Source organism: Apodemus sylvaticus, chromosome 11 (assembly GCF_947179515.1).
Source record: "Apodemus sylvaticus chromosome 11, mApoSyl1.1, whole genome shotgun sequence".
NCBI lineage: Eukaryota > Metazoa > Chordata > Mammalia > Rodentia > Muridae > Apodemus > Apodemus sylvaticus.
This window is the reverse complement of record NC_067482.1, coordinates 106,889,879-106,916,402: the sequence shown is the minus strand read 5'-3', so window position 1 is coordinate 106,916,402 and position 26,524 is coordinate 106,889,879. Positions and strand designations below refer to the sequence as shown.

The 26,524-nt window shown below is 39.6% G+C and overlaps 1 protein-coding gene across 17 annotated transcripts in view; it reads right to left on the bottom strand.

The window, feature by feature from the left end:
• LOC127696398 (uncharacterized) overlaps positions 1-26,225 on the bottom strand; it is an 837,478-nt gene extending 811,253 nt beyond the window's left edge. For 5 of the 17 annotated variants that reach the window (XM_052199108.1, XM_052199109.1, XM_052199110.1 and 2 more), the window contains exon 1: positions 26,155-26,215. The gene's annotated coding sequence lies outside the window, so the exon portion shown is untranslated. Of the gene's footprint in view, positions 1-1,546; positions 1,631-26,154 lie in introns of those variants that run through there. The other 12 variants (XM_052199097.1, XM_052199098.1, XM_052199112.1 and 9 more) reach the window with 8 other exon arrangements.
• Between the last annotated feature and the right edge of the window lie 299 nt (positions 26,226-26,524).

Here is a 26,524-nt window from a genome sequence, read left to right as displayed (position 1 = left end):
GCCAGACTGTCCTACACACTGAGTTCCAGGCAATCTAGGACTACATGGTCAGTAGGACTTTGCCTCAAAAACATAAAAGGATTTACGCATAAAACCCAACCATCACAGAATATACTATAGGAAAGGACCAGTTTATTTACAGATTTGGCATTTTATACTTCAGAATGGATATTATCTTCACTAGCACATAACTCATGGCTCCTCTTAGAAAGCACAGTATTTTGGTTATTAAATAAACACTTATGGAATATTTGTCATATGCCATGTTTATGCTAGGTTTGGTGATTCAAATATAAATAAAACATGACTCCTACCCCAGGGGACACTCTTGATGGCTGAGACAGATACAAAGAAATACAAAAAGGCTATTGTACTGGCCTATGAGTACCACAGATGTGGCTGCCACATATAATTTCTTACAGAACACACATGAAGGAAAACTAGTAATTTTGCTAGTCTGTGGAGGTGAGTAACATAACTTAGCTCTTACATAAGTCCCTCCTTGTACAAATGACTAATATAGAAAGGCCAGTCAAATGTACAGTTTCTAACACAGTGGACTAAATCTGGATAATGTTCTTATGTAAGACACTACAAACTTAGGGATTCTTTCTCCTAAAGTCAAACAATAATTTTCCCAATGGCTTATACATAGAATATGTACCTAACGGCAACCTTATTTGTTTTCAATATTGCTGCACCTATCGGTACTTGTGCTAGTGAGTTACTGGGGACTCCATCTTCCAATGGTAAGTTTGAATTATGCTAAGTATTAATATAGTAAAGGCCACACTTTTTACTGGCCTTATTTCTATGTGATACTAAAATACCACCCAAAATGCAACTTGGTTTGAACAGTACCCTATATTAGAAATAAATTCCCTACATATAATATTAAGCTATAATTTTTAATAGCTACTTCATTAAATGACCACCTTTCTGAAGGGACTGATCAGGTCTGATTAGTGCTTATGAGTTCTAAGAGGATCCCATATAGGCCAATTTTAAATATGCATATACCTTTATTTCTGGCAACAACTGTTTCACTTCTTTTTACATCTATCACTATATGTGTGTCTCTTAGAATCTAGCCTGTATTTCTTTCTCAGTGATATGAATGAGAATGTTTGGGACATCCACCCGACTCTATAGCCCAGAAAAACATGACCGGTTGTGTGCAATTTGAATTGAAAAGGTTTTGCAAACTGCTTAATCAACAATTGCAGTACATATACCTACACATGCATGCAATCACAATCCCACCACCACTTATAAAAGTCATCAAAAAGTGCAGGAGTGTTCCCCAGACCTCCTTCCCAATATATGCAGGTACAGTCTCAAAATTCTTGTCTCAAACAGCCATTACCAATCCATCAATATTAATGAAGAACTGAAGCCTGTTTTCCATCTTTAATTTAGTCTATCCTCAGATAAGGAGCATGAAAGCTATGACAAAGAAGTTACAAAGATCAAAAAGCTAGTTGATGACAGTCTCAGTTGGAAAAGCCCCAGATCTGTGCCTTCCGGTTCATACCACAGTGCCTACCTGGAATGCTTCTCATTTACCCTGACCTGTAGTGTTCCTTGATCTCTTCATGTCTGTAGTGACAATTTGGGGTTTCAGTTTCTTAAAAAAACTCAGAGAGAGAGAAATATTATTTTTCATTTTAATACCAGGGGTGGAATATGGGGCCATGTCAGACTGTCCAGAGCAGCGGACTGTGATTTACCTTGTGCTCTAGCAGGGGCATGATTTTGCCAGCTGCAGTTTCTGCAATTATGTGATGTTTGAAATGCTTTGGACTTTTCAGAGAGAATATAAACACTAGAGCCTTGAGAGGCAGGGATGAGGGTGGTTGTTTGCTGTTAGCCATGGGTTTGTAAGTAGCCATGTGCAAAGAAGATACAAGAAGAAGAAATTAGATATCCTGAAGGCAAAAATCAAACTTGGACCAAGGAACTTGATGCCCTAATCAGCAGGAAGTAGTCTAATGATAACGCTGCCCTTTCCCCTCTATTCCCTTTTTCTCTCCTATCTAGTGTTAGGAGGCTGAAAGGCTGGAAGAAATAGGATGGGGAAGGGTGAAAGAGAAAAGAACCCACAAAGTGGCTAACTCCAACTACACATCTCCATAGTTTAACTCCTTACCAATTTCATTGTGATAGATACCTATGCACCCCAATTCTTTTTCTTTTAGAGAATGTCAATGTCCCTGGCATTGAAAGAGAAGAAACTTACCATCATTTCACACCTACGCAGGTAATGACTGCCTACTTAACCTAGCATTTCCCACTAAGCCATCAGCTATGACTCGGAAGTTTTCACAGTACTCTTTCTATTTTAAACAAAAACAGAAAAAAATGTGTTATAGTCAGAAGACTCAGGCAGAAGGATCAAAGAGTCCTTAGCTAGCTTGTGATACACACACACACACACACACACACACACAACACACAGTTTGTTTAATATCATGATGAAAAATAACTGCTGTGTCTGTATCTTTCCAGTTCATGCACTGAATAGAGCAGAACTCACCATACCTTGTCTGAACCTCAGAAAAGATGAAATTTGAAAATTCTTAAACAATGAATTTAGAAAATGTATCCAAAATGATAAAATACTCCAAAGTAAAATGTTAATGAACAGACTTACATGCAAGATAAGTATTCCTTGCCAAGAGATGTATTTCCTACATTTATTTCTGTGAACCATTCCTTAATGCACATACTTCTAGAAAATTTGAAAGTGTTTGACTTCCTGTTTATTATTTTAACATATTAACCTATGCTGGTTGATTTGGGTTGTTTTGTTTTGTTTGTTTTTTTTAAATTCTCATATATTGTGTGCCTGCTGAACTAGTACAAAATTTATTACTAAAACAAACTGGTATCACATCCCTCAGAATAACTCCTGTAAGTCTGATATTTCTGTACCCAGGATAAAGACAAGAAACTAATAGATCCTTATCTCTTGTATCAGGCAAATGCCATATTCATTTTCATGTACATTAACTCAAAATACTCAAGCATAAATATTTTTTGCCTGTTTTATAGAGAGAAGAAATACTGATCAAAAAGCGAAAGATATCAAAGTCTGAGCAGGAGTTAAGGATGGTGTAATGGGGGTGGGGAACATACCAGAATTAAATAGTATTGGTGATGCTGTACTTTAAGATGACCCAATTTATGGCGTGTGATTATATATGTATGATAACTAATTCGATTCATAATCCAAGTGAAGGACATTTAGGAAGTCTTGTACCATTTTCAACTTTCTTATGGGTGTAAACTCATTTCAAAATTAAAGTTAATTTTCTCAAGGCATAACAGTGTGGACATATAATATTAAAGTTGTAGGGTAAATTCTGTTATATTTTTTAAGCCACATGTAAAAACAGATAAAACAATGCCCTCAAGACTACCTTTCTTCAGTAGTAGAATATTCAAATTCAGATATTTGCTAGCTCCCTTTATTGTAAAGCCAAAAGTAACAGTACTGAGGTATCACTTAAAAACATAAATCTCTTCACTATTATACACATTTACATGACCCTTTCAGAAATAAAACTCTATTAAATAAATGTTTTAATGAAGATTTACACACACACACACACATATGTACTCTGTCTTTATGCACATCAGAAGAGGGAATCATAGAATCATATCCATGATTGTAAGCCACCATGCAGTTACTGGGAACTGAACTTAAGACCTCTAGAAGAGCAATCAATGCTCTTAACATCTGTGCCATCTCTTCAACACAACCAAATGTGTTTTACTTAGAAACTCTAAAGTCTATGTACTATTCATCAATCTTTAACAACTTGTTTTCTGTATGCAAATAAGATGTCATTATTTTTAAAACTTGCAATATGTAAGAATATCCAAATGTAAGCAATTAAAGAAAAATTTATTTGTACAGAAATGTATTTCTTTAATTGCAAAATAAAAATGTTCAAATTAAAAAAAAATTCTGTGCTACATTAAGTTCAGGATAAAAAATAACTGTGTATATAAGCCAGTGATTCACAATCTGTGTGTCATAACCTCAAAGAAACCAGCAGAAAATAGAGATATTTACAAAGACATACTGCTACAATTCATCACAATAGCAAAATTACAGTTATGAAGTATCAAGTAAAATTATTTTATGAGAAAATGTACTTTATGAGAAAATGTAACGGTAGCAGCATTAGGAAGGTTGAGAACCACTGGTGTAAGGGGAGATCCTAAACAATATAGCAGTTAGTTATTTCTGAGTGAATGATTTAAAAACAAACGGCAAAAACAAACAAAATAAATGGCTTTGTCCTCCCCTGTCACAACTGCAGAGCTGGTGGCACCAAGAAACAACAGTGAACATGTGAAAACTCTGCAATAGTGGAAGGAGTTTTTAATCAAAAAGTTATTTCACTACTTTAAAAAAACATATACTTATGGGTTACCAACTTCTCACAATATCTTAAAATTGAAGTGTGAGTTTTTGTGCACTTACTAACATGCTAATTTACGAAGCATTGACATATAATATGATTGGCATTTACATAAGTCAGTATATCTGGTTTGATTTGTTGGCTTATGACTAAATATTTTTAGTGTGCCAAGTCTATAAAGTGTCCATATGCCTTTACAAATCAGATTTACTCAAGAATGTTAGGAAGTGGAATTCAGAGTTCCACTTGTGAAGGAGCTTAAAGAAAGAGAAACATTTTTTCTCTCTTTTTTTAAAATTTATTGATATATTTATTTACATTTCAAATGATTTCCCCTTTTCTGGACCCCCACTCCCCGAAAGTCCCATCAGTCCCCTTCCCTCCCCCTGTTTTCCCACCCAACCCTTCCCACTTCCCTGTTCTGATTTTGCTCTATACTGCATCACTGAGTCTTTTCAGAACAAGGAGCCACTCCTCCGTTCTTCTTGTACCTCATTTGATGTGTGGATTATGTTTGGGGTATTCCAGTTTTCTAGGTTAATATCCACTTATTAGTGAGTGCATACCATGATTCACCTTTTGAGTCTGGGTTACCTCACTTAGTATGATGTTCTCTAGCTCCATCCATTTGCCTAAGAATTTCATGAATTCATTGTTTCTAATGGCTGAATAGTACTCCATTGTGTAGATATACCACATTTTTTGCATCAAACTCAGGGCTGAAATCAATCAAGTGGAAACAAAGAGAACCATACAAAGAATCAACGAGTCCAGGAGCTGGTTCTTTGAGAAAATCAACAAGATAGATAAACCCTTAGCCAGACTGACCAAAGGGCACAGGGAAAGTATCCAAATTAACAAAATTAGAAATGAAAAGGGAGATATTACAACAGAAACTGAGGAAATCCAAAAAATCATCAGATCCTACTACAAAAGCCTATACTCAACACAACTGGAGAATCTGGAGGAAATGGACAATTTCCTAGACAGATACCAAATACCAAAATTAAATCAGGACCAAATAGATCATCTAAACAGTCCCATAACTCCTAAAGAAATAGAAGGGGTCATAGAAAGTCTTCCAACCAAAAAAAGCACAAGACCAGATGGTTTCAGTGCAGAATTCTATCAGACATTCAAAGAAGACCTAACACCAATACTCTTCAAACTATTCCACAAAATAGAAACAGAAGGAACCCTACCCGATTCCTTCTACGATGCCACAATTACACTGATACCAAAACCACGCAAAGATCCAACAAAGAAAGAAAACTTCAGACCAATCTCCCTTATGAACATCGATGCAAAAATACTCAATACAATTCTTGCAAACCAAACCCAAGAACACATCAAAACGATCATCCACCATGATCAAGTAGGCTTTATCCCAGGGATGCAGGGTTGGTTCAATATATGGAAATCCATCAATGCAATCCACTACATAAACAAACTCAAAGAAAAAAAAAACCACGTGGTCATTTCATTGGATGCTGAAAAAGCATTTGACAAAACTCAGAATCCTTTCATGCTTAAAGTCTTGGAAAGAACAGGAATTCAAGGCCCATACCTAAACATCGTTAAAGCAATATACAGCAAACCAGTAGCCAACATCAAACTAAATGGAGAGAAACTTGAAGCAATCCCACTAAAATCAGGGACTAGACAGGGCTGCCCCCTTTCTCCTTATCTTTTCAATATTGAACGTGAGGTACTAGCTTGGGCAATTAGACAACGTAAGGAGGTCAAAGGGATACAAATTGGAAAGGAAGAAGTCAAACTATCATTATTTGCAGATGACATGATAGTCTAACTCAGTGACCCAAAAAACTCTACTAGAGAGCTCCTACAGCTGATAAACAACTTCAGCAAAGTAGCAGGTTATAAAATCAACTCAAGCAAATCAGTGGCCTTCCTATACTCAAAGGATAAGCAGGCTGAGAAAGAAATTAGGGAAATAACCCCTTCACAATAGCCACAAACAGTATAAAGTACCTTGGGGTGACTCTTACCAAACATGTGAAAGATCTGTATGACAAGAACTTCAAGACTCTGAAGAAGGAAATGGAAGAAGACCTCAAAAAATGGGAAAACCTCCCACGCTCATGGATCGGCAGGATCAATATAGTTAAAATGGCCATTTTGCCAAAAGCAATATACAGATTCAATGAAATACCCATCAAAATCCCAACTCAATTCTTCACAGAGTTAGAAAGAGCAATTCTCAAATTCATCTGGAATAACAAAAAACCCAGGATAGCTAAAACTATTCTCAGCAACAAAAGAAATTCTGGGGGAATCAGTATCCCTGACCTCAAGCAATACTACAGAGCAATAGTGTTAAAAACTGCATGGTATTGGCACAGTGACCGGCAGGCAGATCAATGGAACAGGATTGAAGATCCAGAAATGAACCCACACACCTATGGTCACTTGATCCTCGACAAAGGGGCTGAAAACATCCAATGGAAAAAAGATAGCCTTTTCAACAAATGGTGCTGGTTCAACTGGAGGTCAGCATGCAGAAGAATGGGAATTGATCCATCCTTGTCTCCTTGTACTAAGCTCAAATCCAAATGGATCAAGGACCTCCACATAAAGCCAGACACTGAAGCTAATAGAAAAGAAACTGGGGAAGACCCTTGAGGACATCGGTACAGGGAGAAAGTTTCTGAACAGAACACCAATAGCGTATGCTCTAAGATCAAGAATTGACAAATGGGACCTCATAAAATTACAAAGTTTCTGTAAGGCAAAGGACACCATCAAAAGGACAAATCGGCAATCCACAAACTGGGAAAAGATCTTCACCAATCCTACATCAGATAGAGGGCTAATATCCAATATATATAAAGAACTCAAGAAGTTAGACTCCAGAAAACCAAACAACCCTATTAAAAAATGGGGGACAGAGTTAAACAAAGAATTCTCACCTGAAGAACTTCGGATGGCAGAGAAACACCTTAAAAAATGCTCAACTTCATTAGTCATTAGGGAAATGTAAATCAAAACAACCCTGAGATTTCACCTTACACCAGTCAGAATGGCTAAGATTAAAAATTCAAGAGACAGCAGGTGTTGGGGAGGATGTGGAGAAAGAGGAACACTCCTCCACTCCTGGTGGGGTTGCAAATTGCTACAAGCACTCTGGAAATCAGTCTGGCGGTTCCTCAGAAAACTGGGCACCTCACTGCCAGAAGATCCTGCTATACCACTCCTGGGCATATACCCAGAGGATTCCCCACCATGTAATAAGGATACATGCTCTACTATGTTCATAGCAGCCCTATTTATAATTGCCAGATGCTGGAAAGAACCCAGGTATCCCTTAACAGAAGAGAAACATTTCTTTTTAAGGGAAGGATTTGTTAGGTAGAATTCTGAGAGAAACTCTGATTTAACCAGTAAAGTTTTTATTTCTTTAATCAGCTAGCTGTCCAGTAATTCCAAATTCACCACTGTACAAAGTCTTCTGTACTCTGTACAAGTCTGTGTCATTAGCCCAAGCAGCAGCAGGTCTCCCTAACTCAGTCACCTGTGACAAACAAAACATCCAACTCCCTGTGGAGGATGCCGCATGCCCAGTTCAGCACCTTACAGCCTTAGCATCCCCAGCCCCTGGGATTTCAGTCTACTGACAAGGCTGCTCCTATTATTAGCCAAGCTGACAGCTAGCTTTGGACAGAGCTGCTGGGGATCCCACAATTTCAAACTTAGCTTCCTCTCATGTAGTCTACCAGCTGTGAATTCTAATTTTCTCACCTAACTTAAAATCAAACATATCTGCATTAATTTGATTAATACTACAAAAGATGGCTAAAAGAAATGGATTGGAAAAGTGTAAAGACCCTTTCTATTACTTTAATTTGGCCATCTAACTTTTTCTAATGTACAAATTATTATATATTATTAGGGAGAAATCCTTGGGAGTTCAATTTTCAAAACAGAAAAATTATTTAGGAATACAAATTATTAGTCCTAAAAATCATTTATGAATACACTGCAGGACATAGAATTTAAACCCAATGCCTCTGTACTATTGCTGACCTCAAGACCCAAACAAGCCTAACCTTTTAAATGTGATATGAAATTTAAAGACAGTTATGTTTAGGCAGTAATTTAAAGATTTTACTTCAGGATTTGGGGGAATGGCTCAGGTGGTTTATAAAGCACTTGTCTTGAAAGCTTGAAGACCTAAAACTGGCAGGTCTGATAGATAACACACGCTGGTATCCCCAGTGTAGAGAAACAGACACAAGAGAACCTCTGGACCTTCCTGGCCAGCCAGCCTAGCTAACTGCTGTCTTCTGGTCTCTACATATGTACACATACACACATGCCCACATACATTGAATCTTTCACTTTAAAAATCTTTAATTGTCACAGATCCTGTGGTGTATTCCTTCCCAAGTGCTGACTGGAATCTCTTAAGTCCACAGAGTACAGTCACCATGCAGCACAGCACAATGCTAACCACCACAAACCATCACTGCATTAACTGCTCCCAGTCTTAAGACTTTAATTTCTATGGGACTACAGTTCAGAGACTTAGAACTGGTAAAGTTCTCTTTCAGCAGGCATAGACAAGGATCACATATTTTCATACATGCTTGTGCACATAACAAACATTTACTGCTCTAGTCACAAGCATGTCCAAGACAGAATTTCTAAATTGGTCTGGAAAAAATTCTTCTTGGAGCATTTTCATAGAATATTTGTCAAATCATTGTCGACCATGAAGATTAAGTGACCAGCACTTCATCCAGTCTCTTCTACAAGTTGATCTTTGAAAAACTTGAAGGGAAAATAAACTCTGAAAAACTTCACTCTCATACTGAGCTGTCAATCCAGAGATGAAACAGCAAAGTCAGCTGACACAGTGTATAATTATCAGCAAAGGCAGATATGCATGTCAGCTCAACTAAAATTTTTTTTCACTGCTTAGACTTTTTCCTCAGACTCAGAAAGACACATGGTATGTATTCACTTATATGTGTACTAGCTGTTAAGTCAGTGATAACCAAGTTACAATCCGGGAGAACCACAGAGGATCAGTGCCTTCGTCAGCCAGCATCAGAGAAGCTTCCTCCTGCAGCAGATGGGAACAGATAGAGATCTAACCAGACATTACACAGAGAGTGAGAGACACTGGGGCCAGAAATGGGATGTCTCCACCAAGCCCTCCATCAGCCCTAAATGGAATGTCCTCCCCTCTGGGTTCAGGGGACCTGGGGGAAGAAGATGTTAAAGAGCCTAAGAGCCAGAGGGGGGAGGACACCAAGAAAACAGGGTCCTCTAAATCAGCTGAGTAAAGCTCATAGGAACTCACAGAGACAGAGCAGCATGCACACAGGGTCCTTCCTCAGGTCTGCAGCAGGTCCTCTGCGGATACGATATGGATTCTAGTTCAGTGATCCTAAGGGATTCCGGAAGGTATGGACAAGTGTGTCTGATTCTGTAGCCTTCTCTTGGATCTTCTCCTTCTGTTGTTTTGCCTTAGCCAACTTGGATGCAATGATTGATCTTATTATATTTTATTATTATCTTTTAGAATCCTATTCTTTTCAAAGGAGACTGAAAAGGAATGGAGCCACACCAGAAAGGATGTGGGGAGGAACAGAGAGGAGCAGGGGAGGGGAAACCCTGATCAGGATATATTATGCAAGAAAAAATAATTTTCAATAAAAGGAAAAAAACCTTTCCCCTGGACATACACTATTTCTGCAAAACATAAAGTATATTGTATATTTTAAACAGGATCTGTGTACACTGTTAAGCTGCTATGTGGTAAAAACTTCATTCCTATAGCAGGTCCTCCAGATAAAGCTAAAAGTTAAAACACATGCTGTGGGAGGTTGACATCCAATTACTAGAAGTAAGCATGTCAGAGATATAATTAGTTACGACACTAGGACAGGCATGCATGTTTCAACACACACAGCTCAGAACAATGCTTTGGCACTGTATGACAGAGGACTTAAACCAAAGACTCAAAGAAAGGTTACAGAGTGTGTATATACTTTTTATTATTATTACCTAATACTTGCCACACCAAATTATTTCTTTTAAGTTATAAGCATATTTGATTTGTATAAACATCTTTTTAAAGACTTCTCAGGAGAAATGAAAAAAAAAAAAAGAGAGAGACCTACTCCCCTCTTTCTCTAAGCCTTCCACATTAAAGAAGTTTATGTAAGAAAATTTGTTTGATAGAAAAAGAACAGGACTGGTGGGGTTGTTCAACGGACAGAGGTGCCTGCCACCAAGGTTGACAACCTGAGTTTGATGTCTGAGACCCGCATGGTTGAAGGAAAGCATCCAATCCCATGCACATGCATGTGCACGTATGCACACACACATTAAATATAAATAAAGGGAAAATATGTATCTTCCAAAGAAGTTGCACAGTGACCAAATGCACTTATAAATTCTGATAAAATCCTGAAATCTAATTACAGGCTTCTCAATCATGAATAAATCAAAATCTTGAAAATAAAACACCTGAGGCAACACGACTTGATGTTGACAAAGTCTGTCTGAGAGATGTAAAGATACCTGCCCCTTAAACCAAAAGAACTATGTAAAAAAATTAAATGGAAGATGATTCTATCAAAAAAACTTAGTAGTAAATCATGACCAATTAGATTGTTATCCAATAATAAAATCGTAACATTAAAAAGATGTTAAGAGGCAGAACATGGAAGCACACATCTGTAAGTTCGTGCTGCTGAGGCAGCAGTAAGCCTCCCACAGGTGGCTGGCCAGGCAGGCTAGCTGGAAGGGTGAACTCAGGTTCAGTCAGAGCCCTCTCTCAACAACTGAAGCAATAGATGAGGCTATCAACATGGGCCTGTGGCTTCCACACCTGACTACAAACATTCTCAGATCACCTGCCACTCATAAATGATGCCTCTTTCCTGAGAATTTTAGCAAATGTGTTTGTTTTGTTGATAACATTAATACTAATACATAAATTCTAATCAAAAAAGTTCCAAAATGGCAAGGTGGAAACACACACAACACACAACACACAACACACACACACACACACACACACATCACAAAGCAGATTTCAAATGTGACAGCTTTAGACTTCCCAAAACCTGCAAATGAAATTCCATAGATGATGTCAGGTGCAGTGAAGAGGATGTAGGCTGAATGGATGTTAGACACATAAAGCTTGTAATTAAGTGCATTCTCGAGTATAATCACCCACCCTGGAACAAGATAAAACATTCGGAACTTACTCAATGTAAAGCAGCTAGACCTTATACTCCCACAGGAATACAGCACACGACAATGAATGATGACCTAAATCCCATCTAGTAGGCCAAATGGCCCATGAAGTCAGTGCACGTGGTCCCTCCACAGACACTGTTAATTACGCCCTCAGGTTTTGGTCCAGCAGAGCCTACCATCTTAAAATAAGGCCTGCAGAGAGCCCTCTCTTCCATCACAGAACTATGTAAGAAGCCTGTTATGTAAGTTTTACAAAAGACTGAGATTTGGCCAAAAGAAAATGTGTAGTAGGTTACAGCTAACAAGAAAAGAAAAGTACTAATGTTTACTTCCAACATGAGCGAGCACCTCAGAATTTTTACAGATCCAAAAGTTCCAATATTACAGATAAAGCTGGAGCGAAAGAAATGATTCAACTGCTACCCCACCCCAACCCTAAAAATCTACCCATTTTCTGGGAAGAATATGACTCCCAAGTATGAATTCTGAACATTGTTTTTCTATTGTATAACAATAAAATAATTCTAAGATCTACAGATCCCACGCAATATTAGTATTTTCTACTATTAAGAAAACTGGAATACCCAAAACATAACCCACACATCAAATGAGGTACAAGAAGAAAGGAGGAGTGGCCCCTGGTTCTGGAAAGACTCAGTGAAACAGTATTCAGCAAAACCAGAACGGGGAAGTGGGAAGGGGTGGGTGGGAGGACAGGGGAAGAGAAGGGGGCTTGCGGGACTTTCGGGGAGTGGGTGGGCTAGAAAAGGGGAAATCATTTGAAATGTAAATAAATTATATCGAATAATAAAAAAAATTAAAAAAAAAAGAAAGGTAGTAGGATGAAGCAGAAGAAATTTTAACAGTGTAATTTAGCCAAAATCGACCTAATTAATAAAAAATGCTTTTCTTTTTGAGGCAATGTCTCACTCTGGTCCAATCTGTCCCAGAACCCACTCTGGAGTCCAGAATGACTTCAAAATACTGATAATCCTCCTGCCTCAGCTCCAGAATGCTCAGATTACAAAAACAAACCACCACATCCAACAATAATTATTTTCTTAATTGATACCCAAGAAGTCATAAAAATAAATGGGTTTATCAAAACACAATTTACAGGAGCTACAAAAAAACCAGATATACATGATATGCATGTATATGTATGCATAATAATAAGTTAACTTTAAAAATCAAGGGACTAGAGAAATGACTCAGGGTAAAGTGCTTGGTATGCAAACATGAGCACCTGAATTTAGGACCTCTATACCCACATAAAACATGGCAATACACATCTATAATCCAAATACTGAGAGGTGGAGGCAGAGATAGGCTGGTTTTTGCTGGTTAGCCTTTGTGAGTTCCAAGTTCAGCAAAAGACCCCATCTCCCAAAGAAAAGCAACAGAGGAAGACTGGATGCTACCTTCTGCTCTCCATATACACAGAACAGGCATGGGTACCTACATGCATGCGCATGTACTCAAACACACACATACAGTCCACATACAGTCCACACAATAGAAACTGTTTAATAACTGCCTTTTATTTTGACATGAGTATCAGCCCCAGAAATACTTGAACAAATTTCTGCTTCCCCAGATTTTACCTTTCTAATGTCACGAGGATTTGTTTATGCACAACACACAGATTTGCTCAACCAAGAGAAAATATACAATGTAGGTTTATACGTCAGCTTTTACTTTTGAGCCTAAAAGCTCTCTATAAAACTGTTTAATGTCACAGGGTACCCCTGCCATCTCACATTCCGCTTAAAACTTTTCGTAGCTATGTGTGGTCACATATGCCCACAATGGCAACCCTTGGGAGAGCGAAGCAGGACTGAGCTGGAAACCAGCCTCACATTCTCAGCAAGACTCTGTCCCTGTAGTCTCTTCAGAAGCTTTCACAGGCAATGGAGAATAGTATTTTTACTCTGAATTCATAAAATCTATCTTAAAGGAGAACTATCAGTGGTTTGGCAAATGGAGTTGGTTATTTAAGTCTATAAAACAACAAGTTGGTCAACAGAAAGATGCTACAACAGGCATGTATGTTAATCTTTATCTGCATAAAACTTCACATCAATTCTTACACAGCTCTGTTTTCTTTTTTTCAAATGTATTTAAAGTTCTAAACATTGTAGGGGAAAGAAACCAACATCAATGCTATCACTGCAGGATACTTCCAACATTACACTTGCTCAAATGTCTAACTCACCATTTATAACTATTTTTGGAGTCAACTTATTAATTGAATTCAAAAACTTAATTTTGACTTTTCTGATCAAAAATGGAATTATATTATTTTATCACCAACCAGATGCATCATGTTATCCAATGATTCAGAAAGCCAAAACTTAGGTCACAGAAATCTTGATAGCATTACAAGAATTAGACATGGGTGTCTGAAACCAATTTCAAATGAATAGCTCTAAGGCAGGCATTTACAGCTATGGCACCATTACTACCTGATCTTCCATGATAACTAATTTATCAAGAATAGTGTATATTTCTGCTTATTTGTGCTTTTTGATTTTCCCTAGATATTTAGTAATACATTAATTACCTTAATAGATCATTCAGGTGTGTAGATCTCACCAAATACCTAATTAAAGTTCTTCAAAGGTTATGTTTTTTGCTTTTTGAGACAGGATTTCATGTGCAGTCTGGTCTTGATCTCATGTCCACAGACTGGTCTTGAACTCATGATGTCCTTGTACTCCTGATCCTCCTTCCTCTACCTCCTGAATACTAGAAATATATTTTTTGTTGTTGTTGGGGGGAGGGCATCAAACCCAGGATTTTGCACATGTTAGGTAAGCTCTCTACCACTGAGCTACTCAAGCCTATATTATACAATCTTATCTCACTTAAGAGGTTAAAGTCAGTGCATAACCATACTTACAGACATGACATATATCATCTATTCCTGTATCTTCAAAATTATAATTGTAATTGCAGAGCGTTACAACATTAAACTGTATGTGTATTATATCCTAATAAAATTGTTTCTAGAAATTTCAATCATAGGAACAATAAAACTAACTAAGTTTATTTAAAAGTCTAAGCTCTTCAAAATTATGGGGAAAATAATAAAAAAGATCTCAGAAGATGGAAAGATCTCCTATGCTCATAGATTGGTAGGATTAATATAGTAAAAATGGCCATCTTGCCAAAAGCAATCTACAGATTCAATGCAATCCCCATCAAAATTCCAACTCAGTTTTTCATAGAGTTAGAAAGAGCAATTCTCAAATTCATTTGGAATAACAAAAAACTCAGGATGGCAAAAACTACTCTCAACAATAAGAGAACTTCTGGGGAAATCATGGTCCACGACCTCAAGCTGTATTATAGAGCAATAGTGATAAAAAAAAAAAAACTGCATGGTATAGGTAAAGAGACAAGCAAGAAGATGAATGGAATAGAATTGAAGACCCAAAAATGAACCCACACACCTATGGTCACTTATATTTGACAAAAGAGCTAAAACCATCCAGTGGGGGGAGAAAGACAGCATTTTTAACAAATGACGCTGGTTCAACTGGAGGTTGAACAGCACGTAGAAGAATACAAATTGACCCATTCTTATCTCCTTGTACAAAGCTCAAGTCCAAGTGGATCAAGGATCTACACATAAAACAGACACACTGAAGCATGTAGAGAAGAAAGTGGGGATGAATCTTGAACACGTGGGCACAGGGGAAAAGTTCCTGAACAGAATACCAATGGATTATGCTCTAAGATCAAGAATTGACAAATGGAACCTTATACAATTACAAAGCTTCCGTAGGGTAAAGGACACTGTCAATAGGACAAAGCGGAAACCAATAGATTGGGAAAAGATCTTTACCAATCCTACATCTAATAGAGGGCTAATATCCAATATATGCAAAGAACTCAAGAAATTAGACTCCAAACAATCAAATAAACCTTTTAAAAATGGGGTACCAAGCTAAACAGAGCTCTCAACTGAGGAATATCAAACAGCCAAGAAGCACCTAAAAAAATGTTCAACATCCTTAATCATCAGGGAAATGCAAATCAAAACAACCCTGAGATTTCACCTCACACCAGTCAGAAGGGCTACAATCAAAAACTCAGGTGACAGCAGATGCTGGTGAGGATGTGGAGAAAGAGGAACATTCCTCTTTTGTTAGTGGGATTTCAAGCTGGTACAACCACTCTGGAAATGAGTTTGTCAGTTCCTTAGAAAACTAGACACAGTATTATCTGAGGACCACTCCAGCATATACCCAGAAGATGCTCCAACATGTAATAATGACACATACTCCACTATGTTCATAGCAGCCTTATTTATGATAGCCAGAAACTGGAAAGAACCCAGATGTCCTTCAACAGAGGAATGGATACAGAGAATGTGGTACATTTATACAATGGCGTACTACTCAGCTATTAAAAACAATGAATTCATGAAATTCTTAGGCAAATGGATGGAACTAGAAAATATCATTGTGAGGTAACCCAATCACAAAAGAACACACATGGTATGCACTCACTGATAAGTGGATATCAGCCCAATAGTTTAGAATACCTAAGATATAATTCACAGACTTCATGAAGCTGAAGAAGAAAGGCTCAAGAGTGGGTGCTTCGTGATAGAATTCTTAAATGTTGCACTCAACAAACATAAGACTTGTGCATTGCACATGATGTATCTTAGGGCAAGATGGTGGCATCAAAAGCTGTGAGTGACAGGGGGGCAGGTCTACCTGATGAGACTTGCCCAATAAAATTCAGAGGACAGAAGAGGAAGATGGGGAGGAGGGGTGGTTCCTGAGAAATAGGTGCTGGAAAAGATCATGTAGCTGGGGTTGGGTCTGGATAAGGATCAATCAATCAACTGATTCCAAGGCCTATAGCACCTAAGCACGGGGTTCTCTGAGCAGACTAGATCTCAGCTCGTCAACACATCTTTCTACTAATATTTCCATCATTGCTCCACACCACCTCTGTAATTTCTTCATTCTCCCCTCCACCCACCTCCACTTAATCTTCTATTTAGAACACAAATATCCAAATGTAAAATTTTAAATGTGAGAATTTTAAAGTTTTAAACAAATAAAAATGTCTCACTTTAGAGCGAGTACTCTTAAAACTTGCACACTACTGAAAACTGAGACTAAAACTGTGCATAGGAAAGTGGTGAGCACCGGTGGCTCCACCGGCTTCTGTCTCACGGGTGCTATCAAGTGGATGTTGAGGGTCTTCTTATCTTTATACCTTCTCTTCTCGTAACAAGTCTGTCTGTCTCCATAAAGTGTTCACGAAGGGACAAAGAGCTGTAAGCTCAAAATAAGTATCCTGAAAAAGTCAGTGCTGGTGTCAAATGACAGAGATGGCTTTCACTTTTCATCTCTTGTTCATCATAAAACAATGCATTGGAAGTCTGATATCACATAGTATGCAATACTATTATGAATCTTTACTAAGTATCTAATATTGGCCCAAACTTAAGAGAAAAGAGAAGCAGAAAAGAAAAGAGGAACACACCAATACCAAAAGCAGGAGATGGCTTTCTCCAGTACTTTGTAACTAGACCCAAGCCCTTTCTTTAAATGATGTGGCTCCTTCGTCCTACAGGCCACAGTCTTTGCCTCTGGCCTGTCTCCATGGTCACCTACCCCACACTAACACAGTGCTGCACACAGGGAAGCAGCATGGAATATGCCCCAAGAAATGCCAAAGAGGAAAGTGAGCACTGCTATTCTCATAAAACCCGTCAAAAACTGGACCAGGCACAGCCCCTTCAGTAAGGTGCTCCCAGAACACCTGCTTGAGAACATTGAAACATATAAAGATAAGGGATATGCTAAGCTATATGGAAAGGGGAGGCTGAAAAAAACTAAGAGGGGTAAAAGCTGTTGGGGTTCTTTACCTAAGTGCTCAGCCTAGGAGAGGGGCCAGAGTTGCCCTGGAATCAACACAATTAGAACTCTCCCTATCAGAGAGGAAGTACTCAAGACTCCCATGTCCATCCGTAATGTCCTCTGATCATATTCCAAAGCACAAAGTAATGAGAAACATTCGGATAATTTAATACTGACCTAAATGAGGCTGCAAAGACACGTCAGTTCTATCTACAGGGCACAGAGATGTTTGCCCTCATAGGATATATACTGTGTTGCACGTGTTCCCAAGCCTGTGCTTGTGCTCACACACACACACACACACACACACACACACACACACACACACACACACGTGCATGCTACTCTTACCCCTCCCATCCACAGGTATGGATGCAGCTTACTCCCACATAACCATATATAAGGGTGTGTGTGTGTGGGTGGGTGGGTGGGTGTGTGTGTGCATGTGTATGCACACATGTGTGCTTCTGTTACTCCCACCTCTCAGTCAATGGGGAAAAAAAAGAACGATAAGCCACTAAAGGAAAGGTTGCTTTGAAAAGAACATTGAAAAAATGATGTTTCTAGATATAGCATAGAAGACAAAAGACTTGTTTTCACTCTGTGGTTATTCTTTAATGGTATTTATCCTGTACTGCATTTTATACTGCTTAATTTTAGGGTTATTGCTTCTACTTCACACATAAGACCTTGAGCACCAAATTTTTTATATCATAAAACCTCAAAAGTTTGATAAATTTTACCTTCTAAAATAAAAAAGGAAATGTAGCTTGGACTGGGTGTTCACACTGCAGTACCAGCACTGGCCAGACAATAAGGATCAGGATATCCAAACCAGCCTTGGCTACATAGCAACTTTGGAGCCAACCTGAGACACCACTGCCCCTCACCCCACCCAACCCCGGCCCACCCAGACCCCACCCCATTCCATCTCAAAACAAAACAAAACTAAAAATGTCTAAATGTTGAGTTCTACTTTGCAAAACAAAGCAACTAGAACTCACACACCTGGGCAGGATGTAGAACTTACACATAAAAACCTCACAAAGTTTAAGAGCTTTTCTGTTTTAATCAATCAGTACAGGACTGTCTAAAGGCAGTGGTTTTCAACCTTCTAATGCTGTGACCTTTTAATATAGCACCTCTTATTGTGGTGACCCCCAACTATAAAATTATTTTCATTCCTACGTTATAAAAAATTTTGCTACTGTAAATTTTTATTTTTTTTATTCTTTCATACAATTTTATCCCTAACTCAGTTTCCCTTCCCTCCTCTCCTCCAAGTCTCTCCCTGAACCTTCCTTCTCCCCTAGATCCATTCCTCCTCTACAGGCCTCCCAGGGATATTAACACAGCACAGTAAGTTGCAAAAAGACTAGTTACCTCCCTTCATTTTTAGGCTGGACAAGGCAACCGAGTAGAAGAAAAATGGTCCCAAGAGCAGGTAAAAGAGTCAAAGACAATTTCCCACAAGAAGATCAACCTATACAAACCATAGCATACATGCATAGAGCCTAGGTCAGACCCCTGAAGGCTCCCTGATTGCCACTTCAGTCTCCCTGAGCACCTGATGAACCCTGGTTGTTGACTCTGGTTTTTCTTGTATTCTTGACCCCTCTTCTGGCTCAGAATTCCCTGAATCCAGTCTAATATTTGGCTGTGGGCTTCTGCATCTGTGCCCATCAGTTGCTGGATGAAGACTTTCTGATGATGATTATGCTAGGCTTTAGGTTCTGGTCTATGAGTATAGCAGAATCATTTCATTGACTGCTCATGTTTGGTTCTATCCTGGGACTCTGGACTATCCAGTCTCTGCTCTTGGTCCTCCAGGCAGTGTCAGGGGTGGACTTCCTCTTATAGCATGAGTCTCAAGATGGAGACTGATTGGCTGGCCACACCCACAAGTTCAGTGCCACCTTACAGGTAGGATAAATCATATACTGAAACTTTGTGACTGGGTTGATGTCCCACTCCCACCACTGGAAGTTTTGCCTGGTTACAGAAGACAGCTCACTCAAGCTCTGTACCCCTAGGAGTCTTAGCCAGGGTCATCCTTGTAGGTTCCTTAAGAGTTTCTACTGCACTAGGTTTCTACCTCACCTTTGAAATGCCACCCAATTCCAGTTGTCTCTCCCAGTACCCTCCATCCTCCTTCCACCAGATCCTTCATGCTCCAGTCCATTTTTCCTTGTTATGAGCTGTAATATACATACCAGATATGCAGATTTCAGATATGCAACCCCTGTGAAAGCGCTGTTTGACTCCCCAAAGGGGTCGTGAACCTCAGGTTGAAAACCACCAGCCTAAGGTCTCATGTAAAACCCCCAGTGAGTTATTCTACATATAGCACACAGACATTCATCTGATGGCTCTTAAAATCCGAATAACGGAATGCTTGTCCCATGCCATACTGGGTTTAGTACAAAGCATGAAAAAGATTTATGATACTGTCATATCAGTACTTCAGAAATATAATTTCATAATAGTACTAAAACATTTGGTGACCCACTCATTATTGATCTATGTCATAAATAAATATACCTGTATTTGTCCATCCGATCTCTATTTCTCTTTCTCTTACCTAACTCCCAGGCACTCTTCCCACCTCTATCTTCAGGGAGCTGGGATCACAGGAACATCTCCCAACTTCTCATGGACACTCCTGCCACACATTTGTACACACTCACACAAACTCCCTGTCATTGTGTCATTGTGTGGTTGCTCTTTGGGATCACAAGTGCTACTGTGATCAATGACCAATAAACAGCTCCAAGTCTTTCCTATAATTTTCTTTTCCTTTGTTTCTCCAGACAAACAAGTTCAGTCTTGGCTGTCCTGGAACTTCCTCTCCTGACCAGGCTGGACTCAGACTCACAGAAAGCCACTGCCTCTGCCTCCAGAGCTCTGGGATTAAAGCATCAGGAGACTCATCACCCCCAACAGTCCATTGAAGCCACTAAGGGGACACCAGAAAACAAGTGGCAATCACTGGCTACAACGAGGGTAGACTAGGGGTATGGATTTGCTGTCCCTTTCTTTAGAATCAGGTAGCAACCACCTAAGAAATAAGGATGCATACCTCATCTCTTAAAAACAGGAAGGCTGTTTAAGAAGTGCACTGAGTAATGAATTTAACTCATGCACTAGACACTATTGTAAGTAAACTGATGACATTTAAATTTGGCTTTAGACCTGGCAGAACTTATGAGATTAAAAACAAAGTCCACTGTTAATTTTATTTAGAGCTAATAGGCTCTGGAGTGAGACTGTTTCCAAAGAAATCTGATGTTTTATTCCAACCATTTTGAAAGAGAGGAAATCTTTAACTTTAACAGCAGGCATTGATGACAACATGGACACACAAAATACAACACATAGACACTCTTGGCAAGAGCATAAAATGGTACAAATGTTATTAACCCCACCCCCAAAAAGGCAATTTCTCAAACTACAAAAGGCAGACTACCACATGGTATGATCTAGCAACCCTACGTCATAGTGTTATCCAGAAGGACGGAAAGAAGGAGGGAAAGAAACACAGGGGTAAAGTGAGACCATGTTTTGGGGTTTGGTTTTTGTTTGTCTGGTTGGTTGGTTTTGCTTTATTTTTGACAACATTCCAAAACTGAGAACAAGGAAAATATTATGTAAGTTGGACTTCATCAAAATTAAAATGATAGACAGTGTTAGGAATGTTTCTGAGGGCCACTGTTGCTCACTGTCACTAGTATTGAGTTAACATTTAACATGTAATAACATCTTGTCTGGAAAAAAACATTCTTAAACTTCTTTCAAAAAAATTTAAATTGTTTCAAAGGGCATCAAAAATATAAAAAGACAGCTCACTGAATGGGAGAAAGTATTTGCAAATCTTGAATCAGATAGAGGATTGTAACCACACTGTATCAACAGCTTTTATACCTCAACTATAAAAAGACAATCTAGGGGAAGTGAATGCCTCAGCAGGTAAAGGTGTTTGCCACCAGGCTTGAAATCCTGAGTTCAACCCCTGAAACCCACATGGTAAAAGAGAGAGCCAACAGGCAACACGGGACACATAGTCCTAACTTTTACCACATATGTATTTTTTAAGACCACAAGAGGTTTTTTTGGTTTTTGGTTTTGGTTTGTTTTTCTGAAGACAACTCAAATGGACAAAAAGAAGGCCACATGATCCAACAATTCTTCTTAGAGGTATACATCCAAGAGAAATAAAAACATCTGACCCTCTCCCAAAGAAAGTTCTCAGCAGCATTATGCATAATAGTAAAAAATCCATAAATTGATGATGCTAAAAGAAACTGTGTATCCATATAATGGGGTATTATTAATGTACATTTTAAATGGTGATTACATGGTGGTATGTGAGGTATCTCACAATAAAGCAGTTAAAACTAAACCACTAGGATTTATATCACCAAGCAGTTGTGGGGAGGCAGCCATTGAGATTACCAAACTGGTTGTTTGGCTAATAGGAATGAGCAGGCAGTGCCACAAGGAGAAGGAAGCCTATGCACAGAAACGCCGTAACTGAAGCCATTATACTGTATGCTCACTTTAAACTCTGCATTCCAAGGCAGACATCCCCAAACACTGAGTGGGTCAAGATTAGACACCAGAACCAATGGCATTCATGGTGATTCCCTGCCTTCTCCTCAACAATGAGGCTGAGCTGGGTGGCTAGTGAACCCCAGGGACCTGCCTGTCACTGCCTTCCCAGCCCTGAGAACAGCAGTGAAAGGTGCCATGCTGGCTGGCCCATTATACATGTTGGGGAGCAAGGTCAAGTCTTCATGCTCCTGTGGGAGGCGCTCTACCAACTGAGCCCTCTTCCAGCTCTGAGAGTTCATTATGATGTTTAAAATGAAATCTTTTCCATTCTACATATCCAAGTATTTGTCTTTATTATTATGTGAAAGAGACCTGTAATCATTCCTCTTCTCCTCCATATTACAGCAAGCATGAAAACACATGTATAAAAACCAGGTGATAGGCACACTGTGCTATGGCAGCCACGGCAAAGCAGGAGCACAAGGAGATTCACATACTCCATTTTAAAACCAGATTTATAAAACATACAAATCCCTGTTAAAACATTTTTCACAATTTTGCAGTGTGTAAAAATTATGAGACGTAAGTAACATAATCATTCACATATCTTTAGTCCATAGAAAAATAGTTGTAATGCACCATAATAGTCATCAGAAATAACATTTCCCCCCTCCAAGGTTAAAGGAGAAAAGAAGACTTTCATTCCTGTTGAAGGTATTCAATTTTCCCTCAAATGAAGTTTAGATGAAAACAATGGGACTGACAAGCTCCACAAGGCAGATCTTGGCAACTCTCAACTCCGTCTATCTCCTTGGCCGGTTAAGCAACATTCCCTCACTAACTGTTGGTCTTCGCAATAACTCCTACAAAGCTCATTGCTGCCTCTGTCAGCCTATCCCCCATGTTGCACATTTATTCCTGGGATGCATATCAACATGTGGCACATGTCCTTGACATGCACAGAAGAGCTGCACCCCAGGACAGCAGCATGCACGACAATAGTCTCCACTCTTGCTTCTTTGTGGTTGCTGGGATGTAAGGGAGAAATCTAATAACTGTGACAGTGGGGCCTTTCGGGTTCTCCTTGCCTTTGCAGACAGGGAAGCTGCACAGACGCTAATGAAAGGTTAAATGAATAGGGATAGCTGACAAGACATACAATAAAGAAGGAGCTTGGTAACCCACAGACACTGAGCAGAGATCCTTGGCTCAAGCAGAGAAAGGACAGCACATTGCTGAGTCACAATATTTAAAACAGCTTGCTATACACAGAGGCTTTGTGTCTGGGTACACGTCTGGCTTTGGACTAAGGGGAAAAAAAGATACCAAAAAGGAATTTCAGTATGGGGCACTTTTGGCAAATGTTGAGGTCATAATAAGAGAAAAATGTTTTTGTGTGGGCTGTTACATCTCTGTACTAAACACACAAAGAGCAGGGACAGTGAACTCATGAACCCCAGGTCCAGGACAATACTGTACATTTTGATAAGTCTTAAATCCTGTATGTAGAAGACAGACTTGATGTGATTCTCACTGGTTACACACACATGCAGTGACTCATTTAGCAGTTCCACATCCTGCCTTCCATGTGGAGGGATTCCCTGATACTGGAGTTCTGGTCCTTAGCTTGTGTAATCGGTTACACTTCAACTGAAACCCGCAAGTATCTTGGACTCTGTAAAACTGCCAGCAGTTGCTATAAAGAACTTACCAGGTTGGCAATTTGTAAATTTCAAAACAAAGACCTTATAATTTCAAGGGGCTACAACTGTGAAAGCACTTTAACCAGAACTCTTGGTTGCAAAGCTTAGCTTTGGCCTGTCTCCCCACACCTTCAAGGTTGTATTCCTGGAGGAACAAATCCTAAATCAGTAGAGAAAACAATTTAAATTACTGCTGGAAAAGTAAAAATGCTCCAGAATGTCTAAGAAACTGCAGTAAAAAGGACAAAATTTACATTGTCATATACATAATTTTTAAAGAAAATGGTACACTTCTGTTTTGGCAACAACTTTTAAAATGGCATGTCTGTATTACTGCTCTTATGCATATTCATGAGTTAGAATATAGGCTCACAACAAATGGTAAAGGAATACTGAGAATGTGTTTTAAAACAAGGGAGGCTCTTTGAACACCCAAATTAAATTATAGCTGAACTTTTGAGTGGACTGAGGGTTCTAATAAGCAACAAATAAAGACTTTTATTGGCTAGCAACATAATGGGAGCTACTGTGCTAAGAAGACAAATCTGGGCAGTTTATATCCCTGGATATAAGATTTACTTAAATGGTAAATAAATGTCAAAGTAACATCCCTAAAAAGTAATATGTAAATAATGAAAATCAATCACTATCACGGATTATTTAATATAAACATATCACAAATGTTACTCGTTGGACTGATTAACAAATGCCAAACAGGAAGTAAGAAAACATTCAACCCTGATGTCTAAATGTAGCTTATTTACTGATTAAAAATATGCCAAGTTTTAAAATGATTTGCCGTCTATGGTGACAACACAAAGCTTCCTTCTTTTGAAGGAAAGTTTTCTCCATAATCTGGAGTTGTATGCAGAACTACTTGGAAACATCATCCACAGGGAGAAGTAGCTGTCTCGTGACCTAGAGTAGGGTAGCGTGCTCCTCAGTGACTGGATGGGAAGCTGCTTTTAATGGCACCTGGAAAGTGGGCCTGACAACCTGAGAAGGGCTCCTTCAGCTGGCACACTGGCTACAGTCTCAAACACTCAGAATGTTTGGTTGCACCTTACAGCAAACAAATCACCTACAAGGTAGTCCTAGAAAGCTTAGCTGATTCCTTCATTGTTTTCAATGGAAATTCTGTTGCTTTCACCACTGTGTGTGTGTGTGTGTGTGTGTGTGTGTGTGTGTCATGTGTCACCTCCAAGCCTAAACTCTAAGCCAGTTATTGTGCAACATTCTGAATGCCAGAGTTCTTTTTTTAAAAACGGTAAGTATATCTAATAAAATCATGAGGCTCCCTCTAGCTCTTTAGAGAGCTTACTAACCAGCTATACTATGTAACTCCTGACCAGCAAAAGATGTTGCAGGAGAACAGCCGTTTTCAACTCTGTTTCTTGTCAGGATGCAGATGGTAAATGAGACCATCTGCAGAGGAATTCAGAAAGCACCGCTCCTTTATACATTCATCACGTTAAGACTATTAATTGCTCCCAACCTAAGCTTTATGTACAAGGGCTCTATAGTGAAACTGTAACCTGTATCAACTATGCTCACCTTGTATAAAATGAATTTTAATCTCAAAAACCAACATGTAAGCATTTCAAAGAAACCCAACTTGTAACCCACTCTCAATTTTAAAATTTAAAAAGGAAAACCTCAGAGGAGAGAATAACCTGATCTATGAACAGGGTGTCTCTGGAATTTATGTAAAACAAAGATACTGATGGTAATTCATAGAAAAAAATCTTCATGCACCATAATATTTACACACAATCCTGTTAATGACTTTTTTATTGTTTAATCTTTTCAGCAATTCAGTATGGAATATTTGGGAATTGTACTTATTTAGAAGACTATAAATAACATAGTTGCAATATGCCATTGATGTTTTTTCTGTCTTACAATAGCCAGAAAAACCACTATTACCCTGGCAGGTCAGGCCAAGCAAGTGAGTGCAAGCATTGCTAAAACAAACTCTTCATCCTTGCTGAAGCCACCTTTCAAACATTTACAAAATATTTAAAATAGCCCTGAGGCTTAACTCTAAATTTAAAGTAAGGGAAACCGCTAGCTTCATCACCTACTTTGGACCCCATTAATCTAGGAAATATTCCCAGGAACAACAAAAAAGAATAGCTCCCTCTCCTCTCCCACCGCATCGCTGCGGTCCCCACGTGGGCCGAGCCCAGGCCCCGTTCCCAGCCGCCGCTCGGGCTCTGAACAGGCCCGCAAGTTGGGAAAGTTGCCGCGGGATCCGGCAGCTCCGTGTATCCCGGGTCCCCGCATCCCGCTCCCTCCCCGAGGGCACCGGGTCCCCAGAGTCCCCGACTGCCCGCCGCTCACCTAAGGCGCGGGGAAGCCCTCGCTCCAGTCCGCCCGTCCGCCCGCCCGCAGCCGCCTCGAAAACTTGGGACCAAGTTGAGGGGTGGGGGTGGATTTCGGGAGCGCCGCCGGCTGCCCCGCCTCCTCGCGCCGTGGCGCTAGAGGAGAACACGGCCCGCCGCGGCCCCGGGGCGTCCCGCCCGGCTCTGTCCCCACCCAGTGCAGCCACAGCGGAGAGGAGGTGGAAACTTCTTACCTTCTCGGCGTGCTGGTTGTCGAGTGTGCCCCCCCCCCCCCTGCCTCTTGGTCACCTCTGAGCGGCCGCGCCTGGACCCGCCCCTCGGCCGCCTCAGCTCTCCGCTCGGCCGGCTCCCTCCCCGCCCGGCCGCTC